At 40.3% G+C, this 16818-nt stretch overlaps 1 long non-coding RNA gene across 4 annotated transcripts in view; it reads left to right on the top strand.

Annotated features, from left to right (window-relative positions):
• LOC112971257 overlaps positions 1-16818 on the top strand; it is a 134469-nt gene that overhangs the window by 51124 nt on the left and 66527 nt on the right. Inside the window, exon 4 of one of the 4 annotated variants that reach the window (XR_003255286.1) lies at positions 6626-6677. The exons of the other annotated variants lie outside the window; for them this stretch is intronic. This is a non-coding gene — a long non-coding RNA (uncharacterized LOC112971257). The remainder of the gene's footprint in view (positions 1-6625; positions 6678-16818) is intronic. 4 annotated transcript variants of the gene reach the window in all.

Below are 16818 nucleotides of genomic sequence, written 5' to 3'. Positions count from 1 at the left end.
TTTTGACCTGATGTGGCATGACAATCAATAAAAAATTTTTATTAGCTAGCTCTAGTTTTAAGAACTTGTCATAGTAACAGCACGCAGCTTTGTGGAATGCTAACCTGTGATCAAACATTCAGTTTCTTTAGAAGGTGAACCTTTTTTTGTGCCTTATGGCACTTACCTTCAAGTCTGTGGAGACTAGCCCAGCTTCCTGCACCATCCAACCTAAGAGAAATTGTGGCTGATGAATGGTTTAATGCCGCATGTACGCTGTAGGAGAACTGTTGTGGTACAAAGCAGCTGAGATGCAACCAGAAGCGCTTTAGTCCAAGTAGCCAATATATGGCACAGGGGCATGATCTGCTCCCACCCCAGGCAATGCCCTGCTGTCCCTTCTAGCATTAGAGGTCAAAATATAACCATCCCTGATCTGTTGGATATACCAGTAATCCCATTCTGGGAATGCAGTATGCATCAGGTCAGGAAGTCAAAAACTACTACGAGTGCATGCTGCCATGCAATGAGGCATGCACCCAGTGTCTCCTGGGGATGCCTGAGCCTTTGGCATAGGACTGATTACACAGTGGAGAAGGTTTGCAGCCCCCTAAGAAGCTTTGTGCTGCCACCCTACCCAAAATGCTGGACTTGACTGGCCTGGCGAGGCACAAGGGACACTGATGTTGAAGAAAAGGCTGAAGCAACTGAAAATGGCCCTGTGGGTCTCCCCGGGGCAGTTCAGGGTGGGAATTCAAGGGTTCCTTCACATGTGTTGTATCATGGTGAAGTCCTGTTCAAGTCAAGCACGAGCCACCTGTTGGTTTCAGTGGGAATAAAATTAGGCCAATCCTGAGCACTAGAAAATAGCTAAATCTGAAATGAGGCCCCCAGTGAGAAGCCCAGAGGAGCACAGCACTGTAAACGATTCCCACACTCCTTCAGAGTGAAGCCCTGCTGTAAAGCAATGCATTTTGATAGCGTAGTTTAAATCTCTCAGAACAGCCTGAATGATTTTTCCCAAGGAGTGCAGCAAAGTGTTAATATGATACCTCTGTAGTTTTGAAATATAAGCATGTTTTAAGGCACACCAAGAGTGTTGAACAGAATGTAAATATATATATGACTAAAGGAAATGTGCCTATATATCAAAAGGGGGTTATTTTCTGCTGGGCAGCACAGCAGACTCCAAAAATTTTAACAGCCTTATTGTCACGCAAATAGACTGTGGCCAGTCTGAAGATACATCAGGAATCCCTAACTTTATGCCCCACCTCTGAAGTCTTCCTCATATAAAATGCTATTTAATTTGTCATTAATTAGTAAATTGCTGTGTGAAAGCCTGCAAAGTAACCTGGGTGAATTGACAAGCACAAAGATTATTCTTCTGGAAATGAGCTRAAATTCTTACTGCTGGGCAATTTCCATGAAAATAGAACAGCCGTTGTAGCTTTTATTTTAAAATAAGAATAAAATGGTGCCAGAAGAGAGCAAATAAAGGGGATGAAAAATCCTAGATAAGACATAGGCAAGAAAATCCTGACTTGCATGTCTGTCCCAGCAAGCTAAAAAGACCTATTTCTTATAAGGAACTAGCTGAAACTTGAATTTATTTGGGGCTGTTTAGAAGATACAACGAAAAGTAAATCCTTTCTCATTGCATCTCCTGGAAGTCAGGGTAGATTTTGTTGTTTGAAATCTTATCCTCTTTGAAAGTCAATGATGGGGAGCGGAGGGGGTGTGGAGGGGGGGAACTCTGGCAGACTGCCACTGTCTTCTTTCATKATTTTATATATTACATGTACCATATAAACCTGCATTTGCCTGATTTGCCACCCTGTATGTCACTGCAGGAGAGATTATTTTATTGGTATAAATAAAATATGTGCATTCAGAGACATTTCAAATACTTAGCTTTTTTTTGAAATTTTACTTCTGCATGCTCTCCCCTTCCTATATGCACCCCCTGCCATCATGTCTCCTACCAAGTCAAAATAAAAGTCTCCGCCACCTCTGTGTCTCATTGTTTTTTCGATGGTTGATTGAATGGTATGCTAGGTTCAGTGAACTTGGTCTTGGCTAGTGCTCCACCCAGAAACAACCTTCCCGTCTATACAAATTATCATATGAAAGCTGTTAATGTCATTTTACTGCAGCTCTGCTTCACATTTCAGAATTGTAAGTGCCATCGTGCAGTCCACATTTGCCTAGTTTCCGGGAATAACCCTTCTCCCTTCCTCCTCCTCCTCTTTCACCCTACCTTTCTGTGGAAAATTTTGCCTCCTTCCTTTTTGCTAAAGCAGCATCTTCCCTTCAATAAACACTTGCTATGTCAATTATGTAAAAAACCTCTCAGTCTGGAATGCTGATACTATTGGATCATGTGGGACTTATCCTCCAAGGAGGAAGCTGGTTATTGCAGACAGACTTAGCAGTGGAGGGAGCTGGTCTCTTTGACCTTTACAACRGTGGGAGTCTTGTGAAACAAATTTCTCAATTTCTGTAGAGTATGACAGTAAAGGAGAGTGTCTCGTGGTATAAATTGTAAATGTTGTTGACTGTTGTCCCTAGCTAAAGGGCTGCCCTCAAACCTGTTTATGTTCAAATGTAAAATACATATATTGAAAATATAAGCTCATAGGAATATGCTGTTATGATCTGAAGATAAGGTAGAATCACCAATAAGGAATTTATTCTTTGCAGTAGTATTAGAGTATCAAGAGAGAGATTCTTTGTTGGAATTACATGTTTAATATCCACATGGCATAGGTATGAAGCTCACTTTGTGCCACTACTAAATGCAATTTGTGTACATATTAAAGAGTACACCACTTTTCTGATGTTGAAACAATAGCTTTGCAAGAACAGGTATAATTTAAATTAGGAGGAGTGCTTGCTCACACAGGTATAAGCGATATTGTTGGGTTTAGTCGAAAAAGACAACAGCATCAAAACTGTAAAGGTTCTTTTTTTTTTTTTAGCATGTTTATTCAAAAAATTCTTTACAAGAAACTGCAAATGTTAATGGCTGTTATTGTTCAGTTCAATAACAGGAAATGCAACATGGCTTCTTTTACTGGGTGCGTGGGAGAGAGGACACTTCGTTTCCTAAAAGAAATATTGTTTTTTCATTATTTTTATGTTTGTTGTTCCCACAAAAATGGACCCAAGTGTTTTGAAAGGATTAGAAATATGGTTGCAATTTGGCACTGTGAGCTGGTTGCAGACTCTGTGTGTGTGTGTGTGTTAGTCTCTCTGTGCTCATGTGTGGAATTTGGCCAATTCGAACTCTGAGTTGGTCACCAGCAGCCAAATGGCTTTCAGTTTTCTTTTGTTGTAGCTCCATTCCTATAGGGTAAAACCTTTCAGGTTCTACTTCAAGGTACAATATGCTCCTCTGAGAGGATAAATTATTAAAATGCAGTGTCTGCTTGTGAAAACTCCAACTCTACAAAGTTACGCTCATTTGGTCTCCAAGAAATAACAGTTACATCCTTTCAGGTTTCAGTTAAGCTAAGACACATGCTAATTTTCTTTTAACTTTGGAGTTCTGACGGCCTTAAGAAAATATGTGTTTAAGAGAAAAATGGAATCTGCTGCAGTGTGAAGGAGTCAAGGCGTCTGGTATGATTAATCTGGAAAGGTCATCTTCGCCAACATTTGTTGTGGAGTGATTAGGTGTGAGGATACAGTCTAGTATTAGGGGTAATGCATCATCGCAGCTTATTTTAATATTTTGAAACAGCAGGAAAAGGCAAACCATCTATTATTTATCACAGAACTGTATCTTTTATTACTTGGCTACATAAATGTGAGATGTGAAGGGTTCAGTTGTGAGAGGGATGGACCATTTTCCATAGCAAACTGAGCACTGTCCATTCTTGCTGGTATCAGGCAGAGTTCAGATTCCTAAGATGGCAAACAAAGCTATTTGACTATATTGAGATCCCGATGGACCCCAAAGTCCAGCACTGACTGCAGCTTTATATATGCAACTGTCGCTCCTGCTTTCCAAATTTTTAATAATGTGCTCTTTGCCAGGGTATTTGGCTTTTCATCTTTCTGTTACATTCTGGCTTGTTGCAATTACTAAAGAAAACCTATCTCTTGGAATTAAATATATATAAACTCACAGAATGAATATGTGGAGTGAAATATATATGTATGTGTATATGCCACATACGGAAACAAACAAGCTAAAAGGAATGTTTTGAGACATTTGACAGTGTTAATATTGATTACTAAATAGATTAAGAGACAGCCACAAGAGGTTTTGTCAGCAGATCAAGCTTTACCTGTGTGACAGTGTTAATAGTATGAGACATGAGCATTTATCAACAAAAGAGTTTCAGCTGCTTGGCAAAAAGCATTGCATCCCTGAAGTGTTTTGTCATACAGCTTCTTCCACCTAACAAATCATGGTGTTATACGCTTAAACTTGCCTGTGGCAAAGAGAAGAATGTTTCCAGCAGGAGGCTGTATCAGTAAGATTCTTGATGAAGGAATTCTTCAAAGGAATTTTTTATTTCACGTACATAATTGACATCTTATTGATAGGAAGGTGGCGGCAAGAACGTTAGAACCAGCTGGATTGGACCAGCAGTCCATCTGGTCCATCTTATCTTGTGAAGTAGATGACCATATTAGACTTCACATAAGGATAATCTCAGTTAAGAAGATTTCTTCTGATATATATTCGTCCAACTGTTAAGTGTTTAGTAACTTCTCCAGGAAAGGTATAAATTTGTGATCTGAAGAAAATTACTGCCTATGCAAAAAACCCCCATGGGATTGGTAAGAATTTGCAAAMTAATTGTTCTATATACATCTGAAGAGTTGGTTCAGATGCATGTCAAATATCAGTGAACATCTTTAGGTCTGGTTAATGTGAGGATTAATTGAAGTCTTTGTATAACCTTCAATCTCAGTCCACAGCTAGGTTGATCTAGGTTGTAATATCTGTGCTTATAATGAAGAAACTCTTAATTTTTCAAAAATCTCATGTATATCCATCAATGGAAGTTCCAGTGGAATAAACCAATATTCAATGTCTGCAAAATAATTAGTATATGACTCAGTGAGAGAGCACTTGGGAAGCAGTACTTTTGCATGCTGGCCAGGATCCAGAAGGTCTCTTCTCAAGCAAAAAGAGCACGAGGAATTTTCTTCGTAATGTTGGCTCCTGATTCAAGGATGGGAGGAAAATAGGTACTCCTAGAAAGTGCTGTTAGTGCCACATAAAAAGGGAAGCAGTGTCTCAGCAAAGACCTGAAATGCACCTTGAAAAGGAACAAGAAAGATGCAGATAATTTGGATAGATGGCTGGCTGATGGCCACATGAACTGTCAAAGCTTTAGAGCTTTATGATGTTTGTGATGATTGTTTGTTGCTTTTGCCAAAATACAGCCCGCAAGTATTAGCTAGCCTTCAGCTCAAGAGTTAGCCAGACTGTGACTGACTTTGGCACCAGTGGTGCAGGACCCATTTTCTAATATAGGGTATTTAAGGTCAGATGTTTTAGCTAAACCAAGATAGAGAAAGGGCAGCCTGTTTGCATTGTGAGCACCTAAATATCTTGAGAAACCTGGATCTTAAAATTAGTGGTTCAAAGACTCCAGAATTGATTGAATAGAACTTTTAAAATAGCATATAACATTATATTCAGCAAAGTTCTTACATGATCTGGGTCTGTGCAGATTATTAGTATAAATAATAAAATAGAAGTGATCCAGAATATAATTTATCTTGGTAGATATATAGCTGTTTGACCATGTGTTACTGATAAACTTCATAATTTGGGAGCTTCTCAAGACAGGTGAGATTTAGGGAATATTATGAAAAGGTCTCCATCTACACATCACCCAAACAGAAAAAGCTGGGGCAGCAGACCTGGATTTTGAACTATCAGAAATGTTGGCATTTTGAAATGAAAGTTTTGTTCTGATAAAAAGGTCAACATTTTCTGATTTATTCTGACATTTTTAAAATAATAATTTTTATAATTATAATTTATAATTTTATAATTTATAATATTTATTTTTAGAACTTTTTTGGTAAAATTTGGTATTTAATCTTTGTTCAAAATTTGATTTCAAAATATTTTGAAATATTTTTATTTTCTACAAGATGGATATGCTCCTTTTGAACAATCCTAGTCTGTACATTTTACTTACAGTTTAGCTGATCTGTATCCTACAGGAGGGTTTTGTACTGAAAAGTAATGCTGGGTCCATTGGCTATATAATAAACGCCAACAGCTGTCAAAAGCAGAGTGAAGCAAAGGGGGAAAAAAAAAGACAGTAATTGTCTCATAAGAGTGCCTCATGGTAATTCAAGAAACATTCTGCAAATTCCACCTCAGTGGGGTATGAAATAAAACCCACATTATGATGGATTGGGAAAACCTGGGGTGGCCCAAAGCTACTTTCCCCAGGGTTGATTTCTTCCTCTTTGTTTTTATTTTTTGATAGCTTCTCTAACTCTAACAAGAGTAGAAAAAATTGGAGACAGGAAAATGTATGATCATGGTAAGGAAAAAAAGGGGGGAAAATCTTTTGCAATATCAGATAATCTTGAAATACAATAATATATCTTGCAAACCTGTGAGATCTATAGCAGGCTTATAACTGATCAATTTTCCACCCAGGTTTACAAGAAAAATAAAGACCACTGGAGTTCATAAATCAACATTTCCTAAGGTACTAGTATGTTTTCTCTTTCCTGAAGGTTAGTGATTTTARAAGGATGCTATAAGGATCAATATATTCAATGAAACTCAGCCATACTAGTAAAGGAGTATTTGCAGGGGCGTGTATATATGTAAGTGTATATAGATAATATATATGTGCTGTATACTGCGCAACCATAATTAGGTTGTGTATTTCATTATATAACAAATGGAGTTGATATCCATAGAAATAGGAAATGTATTTTGATATCTTGTTTTTTTTATCACATTGACGATTTTATTTTGTACAGGTTCAAACGTGCCTAAGCCTTAGCAGTTAACTTTTCTTTTTTCGGACTGGTCACCATGAAGCGCCATCTCTGACATTACAGTGAAATCTCGAAATGTTAGAGGGATGTGCCCTTCTAGAATAATTCCATAGGTAACAACAGTGACTTTGCAGTGCTAGATGTATGTATTTAGGACTCTTTAGGAACACAGCAGAAAGAATATTTAAAAATATAGAAACATTCAAATGTCTGTAATAATAAGAAAGAGCCTCCTTGACTAGCCCAGCTATTACACCTCGGGGAACAAGTGCTCACTCCGTGGGGCTGCCAGGAGAATTAGGGGGGCACCTGGCCTTACTGGGGCAATGTGAACTTCAGCTCTGAGGCACCTGCCAGCATTAAGCAACCCCAGGTATACCTTTTTCATCTCTCTCCTTCCAGAAGATTGGGACTATTTCTATCAGCTATGGCCCATGCCATCACCAAGTGTGCTTCTCCAGGTTTCAAAACTTAGTGGGAAATACCCCATCCTCAGTCTGGGCTGAAGGAGGGGCTGCAGCACCCGGTGGGCAGGTTACTGGGGACTGGTGCTGGTGCTCCTGGTTTGCAGTAGCTGCTGCTGCAGCTCGGGTTTCACAGTAGGTCAGCAATTCCTGTCTGAGGTCCTCAAGGCTCATCATCCAGATTAGCTGGGGATCTAAAGCAGCAGGAGCTTGATTTGCCGTCATTCAGCAAGTCAGCGCCAGAGCCATGTGTAAACCCATATCTGTCAATCACCAGTTCTTTTTCTAATACGCTTGCTCATACTTTTTGCTCAGTTTGGCTTTGCATTTTTGTTCCCTGTGTTGTATAGAAGTGTTAACAGTGGTAGAGAGTCCAGCCAGTCGTGGGCATCTGTGTTGCRTGCACAGTGAAGTTTTAAGAAAAACTTTGAAAGATAAAATGGGCTTGTAAGATTGGGCTCTGTACTGTTGCGTGTAGATTTTAGTACTGCCTTATTTGTACAGTTTGTCTTAGTTTTTTATATATAAAGTATACATTCCACATGCTTGATTTTCATAGGTTCCAAGCACTACAGTTACTAACTTTTGAGTCTCTGTATTTGTCTTTCCTCGGCTTCCCTAGGAGCCCACCTCCCATTCCTTTTCAGCAAGCCCTGAGCCCCTAGTTCCGTCCTAAATCAAAAGAAAAAAAAAAAATTGTTCTTTAGCTTGCTAACCAGTTTCAGTCTGCCGTGAACACCAGGCGCGCTCTTTACCTCCTTAACAAAGGGCCAGGTCGGTGAATATTTTGTGATGGGCTGGTGGCCTTGTATGGTCCCTTCGGTGAGCACTGGAAGCCATGAAGAGCTGCCGAGGTCTGGAGTGAGACAAAGTCCTGCGTTCCCGAGCAGCTCGCCTCTCAGGTTGCTTTTGGTGTTGTGCCTTAAGTTTGAAGAGAAAATTGTGTTTTCACGGGAAAAGAAAATGTATTTGACAGTTTTGAATACTGAAAGATAGCTGCCGCTGAACAGTACAGCTCAGGTAGCTTAGTAAACTTGCTTTGCAGTATTGACAGCCAGTCAGTCTAGCTGCTTAATCCAAATACTTCTACAGTTAAAATATGTTGCCAGAAAAAGGAAATCAGCACTTGAGATGCATTATCTCCTTTCAAGACTGTCCTGGGGGCACTTACTCATTATCCTAGAATAAAACAAATGAAAGATTCCTTTAAAAAAACATTGTTCAATCCATTTAGAATCCCTGGAGCTGAGTATTTTACATTTTTGTGGCTTGATAAAATAAAGCCAGCAATTAGTTTACATGTATTTATCCTTTATGGATCTTTCCTTCTCTTTGCAGCTCATTTTGAATACTGTAATCCTGACAGATTAACTTTCCTACTACAAAATATATTATTATTTCCTGGAACTATGAATGAAATAGGAGTACATGTGTTCATTATGACTGATGGAGGGAAATGTCATCCTGCTAGACATAATTTTAAGCTGATTTCCTCAGGAAAAAAAAAGGCTTATAGTATATACACATGCTCGTGTATATATTTGCCAGTGTGCCCTTATGTATGGCATTTCCCCACCAACAGTTTTTGAATCTGACTCATTTCAACTAGATCTGAGTGGGGATYGGTTTTCCATAAAGGTCTGTGAATACATGCAGCAAGATAGGGGAAAAATGCCCAGTACGTGCACTGACAGGGAGAAAGGCTGCAGGGGGACTGCAGCACACCAGAGAGGTCAAAAAAAACCTCATCCAGGGAAAATAAATGCCATTGGAGCTCAGCACAAACCAGGAGACAAAAATCTGTATTATTTGTATTATCCAAATCTTATAGGGCTCCTTGTTTTAGAGCATATGAGAGAGTGGTTGAAAATCTGATGATGGTAGATTATGCTGATCTGTCTTTTCTCCATTTGAAAGTTTTCCATAGCACTGAACAATCAAGGACTATCAAATGGCTGCTGGCACTGCTAGTGACTGTCTGCATAGCCAGATAGGACACAGAAAAAGACTAAAAGCACAAAGAGGAATAAATTAAAAGCTTTTTTTTTCCCTCCCAGGAAGACAATCAGTGCTATAAACTAGATATAGTTTAGGAAGTCATCATGCAGCAAGATAGTATTAGAAGTTTTACCTGCCATTTTAAAATGATAGAACATTTTTCACTTCCTTGATATTTCACTCACCTTTATATCTCTACTTTATAATTATGGGATGGTATTCAGTCAGATAATCACAAAGGCTGGAGTATAAAGTAAGTGTAGTACTGAAGTCTCCTTTTCACTTGCTAGGTACCCATACCTACTATACAGAGTTTGCGTAGGCTGATTCCTCGCACAGCCCAAGAAAGTTGAAGCTAAAGCTGAATCTGAAGGTGTGCAGGTTGTCTACTTCCATCTTCAGCCTGTGATTCTGCATCTCCTGAGATAGACTTAAAGTTGTTCAAATAGACAGGTGGTAAAAATTAAGACCTTTGGAAGTTCAGCTACTCTGACCAAAATGCGTAAATCCGCAGGGTTTTGTTGTTTCTTTCAACAAAGGTATCAAAATTATCTCTTAAAAYGTCACTCCTTCAAAATCTCACCTTGTTTTGATGGAAATTCTCAGTAAACAGATATAACTAATTTGTGATTCTCCCACGCTCTTTTGACTGGGAGTTTTTCTTCTATTGTCAGAGATTTTAAGGACAGAAAATACCATTATGGTAATCTAGTCTGTCCTCTTCAGTAACACAAGTGATAGAACCTGAGACAGTTCCTGTTCATGGGCTGGATTTTTACTTTGAGTGCATTTTTTATGTGCCTAATAAAAGGACAATATAATAACTATACCTTTCTGATATTTCCCCTACTTTTAAGCTTTTAATATAATGTAAGCTTTGCCTTGCTCTGCTTTTGATAAGTATTTCATGTCCTGAACCTAACCTGTTTGTAAACCTTTTCACCTGCAAAATAGTAGTTAATTTTAACCCCTTTTCAGAACAATTTTCTGTAAATCCCGTTCTTAGAATTCTGTTGCTGTTAGTGACAGTTTTGTTTTTTCTTAATGACAGTGAATCTTCTGCAGTTTGTTTTTTCCAAGAAAATCATTTTTATCTGAGACAAATTACCAACTGCTTCCAGAACATGGTATAGCTGCTAAGGTGCCAGAGCACTGCCTGGGTTATCTGCACAGGTTACCTGAGCAGATATACGGTACTGTCCTTTTCCGCTCTTGTGTGCAGTGGCTCTATTTTTGCAGCTCTAGCATTTGCCTCCAGGACTTGCCTGTTTTTCTATCTAGTTTGCTCTGTGCTGAATTTCAGCAGAAAAAAAGAAAGCATGCGAGTGTTGGGTGGGCCAGTGTGTGTGTGGCACTACAATTTGTGCATGAAGCAAACTGGGAAAAAGATTGCCTTCAGCCGAATGGAGAGGTGGGCTGCGCGGGCAAGCAGAGAGAAGGCGCRGTGTGATGTGGGAGCACTCGTGTGCCATGCTGACCCGTGCTTGCGGGGAATGGAGATCCTCAGCCTCCTTTCCCCAGTAAAACCGCAGCTGATGCAGGGCCAGGGTACAAGCATTGCTTCAGCTGATAGTTTTGGGCATTTCTGGATGGTAAGATTTACATTCCTTTCCTGGGCAGCACATGAGCTTCCCACTGAATATGCCTGGGCTGTTTTCATTGTGTAATTGCCTTACAAATTTGCTATTTGCTGTTTTGTTTGTACTAGCAAGTTTGACCATAAAATATCCAAAGCCTTTGTAGTTTGTTTTACAGAGGATTATTTCAGGCCTAGATATGTATTTGGGATCTGCAGCGAGAGATATGGCTTTCAAGAGACATCCCGACACCGACTTGGCATTCATGTCCCACCTGCTGAATGCCAGTGGGATCCTGTCCATTGCTTTCACAGGCTTTGGATCACACCCAGAGTATTCTCAAAGAGGGGTGGGAACTGCGAGTGTGGACTGGATTAGGAAATCACAAACAGTTTTAAAGGCGTTTTCTTTTTCATCAAAATTCCATTTTTTGTTGATATTTTCTGAACAGCTCAAACAACAACTGCACCAGAGAGTAGACTAGAGAGTTCATATCATCCTGTAGAGCAGTTTGCGCTTCAGTCCCTAATTTAATTTTCTTTCCATTGTATCTCCTAAATCATTTTAAACACTCATCACATACTTTATCAGGTATCAGAAAATTAAAGAGGAGTTTTGTTCCAGTGTTTATTTTGTTTTACACTAATTTCATTTAAACTCTAAGACCTTTATAGTGTTTAATAGCACTGCAGTGGTTATTACCTGTTGTTGTCTTACCCAACTTTGAGGTTGGAGTTTTTCAGCAGATTTTACAGTTTTTCTTCCTCTTTAAGCAGAATCAAAACCTCAACATACTTTGTCTATTTTCCTTTGCTCTTGGTTTTTGTTTCCAAATTGTAGGGAAACGTTTTTATCTTTTACCTTCTGCTGCAGTGTATATGTTCGAAGACTGTTGTGTTCTTGGCTACAAATTCCTAGCAAACTGGAACACTGCTATTTTTTCCTCATTTTGACCATTCATATTTTTAATTTGCTGCTGCTTATTTTCACTGGTAGCACAGTCCTTTTCTTTAACAAAGCATATATTCATATGCATCCTACTTACTCTAGTGATCACCTTGGGTGCTTACCAACACTTGCTCCCGTTGTCATTTCCTCCCTGACATAACCAGGAAGAATTGCCTCTGCCAGGTCCCTCGTGGCTCTGGGGGCCATGCGCGGCTCTGCAAGGTGGACGTCCTTCTAAGTAACAGAAAGATTAAAATCAGCCTTTGCTGCTTAGAGCATCTTGGATTCCTGTTGTAGGCTTTACCCTGGTGAGTCTTCCAAGTCAAACAATACCGTGGTTGTGAATTGTTGTCTCGCTTGCAGCCTTATTTCTCATTCTTGGCTTGTGGCCTAGAACGGGATCCAGAGTAGTTTCTGACTCTAATGATACAAAAGAAAATGCACCAGAAAGAAAACAGTTGCACAATCCACTTGCAAGCACACCACTCGCATTGTGTGTTTCTGCTGAGCTGGCCCCCAAAATACAGGTAATTAAAATCAACCAGAATTAGAAGTAGAAAACAAACAAAAAGTTGGCCTCCTTATAATTTCTTCCTTTCTGGAGAAAAAGGAAACAGAACAGAAAAATCTTAGGTACTGACTCTAAGTGCTCTTGAGGTTAAGAACCGTGACTGAGAAGCACTTAAAAATCCTTATACCCCRTAGTGTCTACTCAAACTGTCTTAGTAAAACCCTGTCTAGTACTAATCTTAACCTTCTTACCTGCTCTCATGAGAACACCAGACTGCTATCCCAGAGAGAGTACTGCTTGCTAGAGGGGCTACCTTCTCCAAAATTTGCGCATGAAATGACCTCGAGGACTTGGTTGTGTACCTCTGTCCCTTACTTCTGGTACTCTTTGCTGAACCTCAGTAACCTTTGCAGCAGCAATCCTGGTAAGAGCTTTTTCCAGGACTACTGATAGATGTCCTAAGCTAGAGGCAGAAAAGATACAGTGAGACTTCCAAATAAAAGAAACCTAACTGGATTTCCTAGGAATCTTTTGTCTGGATGGCAACGTAAACCAAAAGGTTTATCAGCTCCCCAGACAAGGGACAGCGTGTGTCCTTCTGCCCTACTGCTGCAGGAGGAAAACGGGTAGTAGAGCCGCACTGAAGACGCATGGAGTTATGGTTGGAAACGGTCTTCAGGAAGTGGCMAATGTGAATGAAAATGATATTTAGTTATCAACAGAGAACGGAAGGAGGGAAGAAATATATGTATATTATTATACTACTCTAACTATAAAAACAGCAAGAAATAAAGCTAAGGACAATGTGCAGGAAAGATGGGAAGGAAGTTGAAAAGAAAATTATTTTTCAGAGATAACAAAGCAATTGAAAGCACCTGGAAGCTGCATCTCAGGATGAAGGCAGGGTAGAGATAGAGAAATAACAGCAAAATTTAAAGATGCCTTAAGAAAAGATATTCTGAGGAAAAATACAGATACTGAAATGTACCAAAGGGAAAAAGAGGACAGCTAAACAGGGGGAAAACGTAAAAAGAAGGAAAAACACAGGATAAAAGATGATATGTATTGAATGACTGATTATTCTAATAGCTGAAATTTGTTGCCATTTTTCTTTTTTGTCACAAGCATAAATATACTGGCCTTCACTTATGTACATCTCTGGACATATACTGATACATCAGGCAAATTCAGCCAGTGGATATTTTCTGAATGGGAAAGAACCAGTGTTTCAGGCTTACTCCCACTTACCTCTTTGTTTAGGTCATATGTGGTGCATAAGAGCAGTTGTTTGTTGTGTTATATTTCTGCAGTGTGGGTATTTTGCTACTGCAAATGGGATAGGTGACACAGGTCTGAATCAGAAAGTAAAAGAGCTATTATGGTGGTTTATAGTTTTCACCCCAAAATTCCTGTGTCACAGGCTAGTCAAAGAGAGACAGCAAATATTAAAAACATATTATTTTATATTCTAGAATTCAGGAATTATGTTATATTTTTACTGTGGAGCTGATGACTTCTCTGGCATCAGCTCCTACCTCCTCGGTGAGGATTTGGTGAAGGAGTGCAAGGCTGTTTTCTCTGTTYCCAGTCTAGGTCCTGTGCTTGGGGAGGACACTGCGTTGGCCAAAATGTTTGCCCGGGGTCAGCAGCAATTCACTGCTCTGCTGCCAACATCCCACACAGCCATGGGCAAAGAAAGCCCTTTGCCTCTCGGGCTCAGTTCAGAGGCAGCACGTCCAGCCAGCTGCTAAGGGAGCAAACATATTAAAGCTACCCTAATGCAGGGTTAAGGGTGGGTCAAGTGCAGTTAGCCTCATCCTGTTAAAACCTCTCATTTCCCAGTGGCACTTCAGAGTGTTTAGGTTACTGAAAAGGTAGTGGCAAAGTCAGGTTTTCAGGTACTGAAATGTCAGGAGCGAGGACTTGGGGCTGCAGGAGCCCGCTTGGAGCCACAGCTGTGCAAACCACTTCCCTGACCTTTGCAAGAGCCCGTGTTATGCACTCGCCTTTCCCTGGCTTAGATATCTCTCTGTTGTTCCAGTAACATCTCTACTTAGCCCAGAGCTGGAGCCCAGCATTTTGTTATGTCTCTCCTTGGCATCTGCATGAGAGATGCTTTGCTTCTCTCCTTTATCTGGCCTCCTTTGCTTTACCTTTTCTCTATCACCCGCGTTATTATACCACAGATATATTACCTTGGGATTGAAACAGTCCCTCTCCACACATATGTAAATTCTAAATTACCTCATCGTTAATCTAGGAAACAGGCAGCTTTCCATATTAGCAGGCAATCTGTTCCTCCACAGATCTGTGCTTCAAAGARGAGCCTGTCTCCCTCGGAGAAAGGACGGGGCCCCTTTTGTCCGGGAGGCCCCCGCTTTGCCTGCTGTCCTGCTTCGGGTTGCTCAGCCCCGTGGCCCTTGGCTCCCCGCTGCCGCATGCGGGAGCGCTTGTACTCCCGCAGATTCAGCAACGACCACTCGCACGGGCTGCRGGACTGATGGGACGAATGCACTTGAAAGAAGGGGCTTTAATCATATAACCAGGCATTATGGGCACTTCCAGGGAAGAAGTAGCAAATCAGCTAGTTTTGTTGGGCTAAAGTCTGAGGTCTTTATTCAGTTTTTCCTTAAGCTGCCTGCCAGTGCGATCAGTAGGAACATGTTTGAGTAATGGGCCAGATCCTGATAAAAACATTCTGGGCTGAAGAAAGATGCCTTTCTTCAACTCCATGTTTCTTCAAATTGTCTGTGGGTTTGTTCTTTCCTCGATGTGAGTCTGCCRTTTAGAGAGGTGAGATGGGGAAACGTTTGGTAAAAGCTCTCCCTCTGGGTGCCCCCGAAGTTTTACCTGGTTAGCAGCCTTCAAATTTATTCTTGTACTGGAAGTTTTAGTGCAGCTAAATCCAGTGCAATGTCACTGTAACGTAATTGCAGCTCATCTTATTTGTGTGCTCTTATTATGGCAGACTGTCAGTTAGGCTGATCGTTCACATGCATTTCCATGTGCTGCATGCCTGTATGTTAGTGCACCTAACAGCAGAACATGAGAAACGTGTTCTGTGACAAATTGGAAAGCAAGGAAATAAGTTCACATTTTCCTTTTAGCCTTTCCTGCAAAAGCTTTCTTTATTAACATCTTGTTCAAAAGTTCAAAGTTGAATGGAGAAATCGAGGCATTCATAGGCAATGTAAACAATTGAATTATATTCAATATTCCTTGATAGCAATTGGGGAACTAGTATGGTTTTCAACATATTTCACAACTGGTTGCCTTGAAAAACTACTTAGTGGTATATAATGTTTACCATTAACTGAGAAAATGATCAGTGCCTGAATACAGAATTAACAAAAGGACATTTTCCTTTTTATTGTCTTCTGGCTCTCTACCCTACAATTTAAAGAGGCATAAACGAAACAGGCTGAGTAATGGCCTGCAAAGGTGCTATTTTAGGCTTCAGCCACTAGCGAGTGCTCTTGAATAGTTTTTCAAGGCAGAGAGTCCTTGGACCCCCATGAACTGCAAAGCCTGAACGTCTGGTTTGAATTTGTTCGGAGCAGGAGGCAGAAGGGGTTTTATCCCCGGGGAAGCACTGTGCCACCGGTGTCCCTCCCGGCCRCACCGCGAAGCAGGACCCTGGCATAGCACCCGGTGCTGCTGGGAGCCCGCGCTGACCTGCGCTTGACTTACCTTATTAGTAAGCAGGGGGTTAAAAATAAAACAACAGTGGTGACAATCTCTGCAGCTTGGGGGCATCTTTATTTCTGTTCACTGCTAATTGTGATTTAAAATATCTGCAGCTTTGTCAGTCATACCCGCTGTTAGGTGTTCGGTCTTGTGTGCATGTGCCTGTTAGCTTGTAAATTTAGACACTTATCTAGGCTAAATAAACAGAAAATGCTGGGTGTTATTCTGGGCTGAAGTCTGAGCCTTGTACAAACAAGTGTAGTTACAGCTAGTGGAAAAAGTAATGATTTATTTAGATTTTCAAGAAACAGCTTGTAAATTGTGGACACACTCAACTAAAATTTTTGATGTGCACCTTCCCCAAATGAATGTTATTTTGTGTTGAGTAAGGCTTGATACTGTCCTAATAACAAGATGAAGATTTTGTATTTGCCTGCTTAGACAGAGGCTGAGATATTAATTAATTAAAGAGAGACAACGGAAACCTCTAACACCATGTGATAATGTTTGAGTATCCAGCAATGCCAGCATAGAAGAAGATGCATTAAGCATTGCTGAACGTGCTACACCGTTCCTTCTTTGATGGGATAAAAAAGTCAGTAAAACTGAGTCGTTCAGATTTCCAAGTTACTTGCAAAATTCTGCTTAAAGGAAACAA

The sequence above is a fragment of the Apteryx rowi genome, unplaced genomic scaffold, assembly GCF_003343035.1.
Source record: "Apteryx rowi isolate R43461 unplaced genomic scaffold, aptRow1 scaffold_431, whole genome shotgun sequence".
NCBI classification, from domain to species: domain Eukaryota; kingdom Metazoa; phylum Chordata; class Aves; order Apterygiformes; family Apterygidae; genus Apteryx; species Apteryx rowi.
Note: the sequence above shows the minus strand (reverse complement) of the source record. Positions and strands in the feature narration are given on the sequence as shown.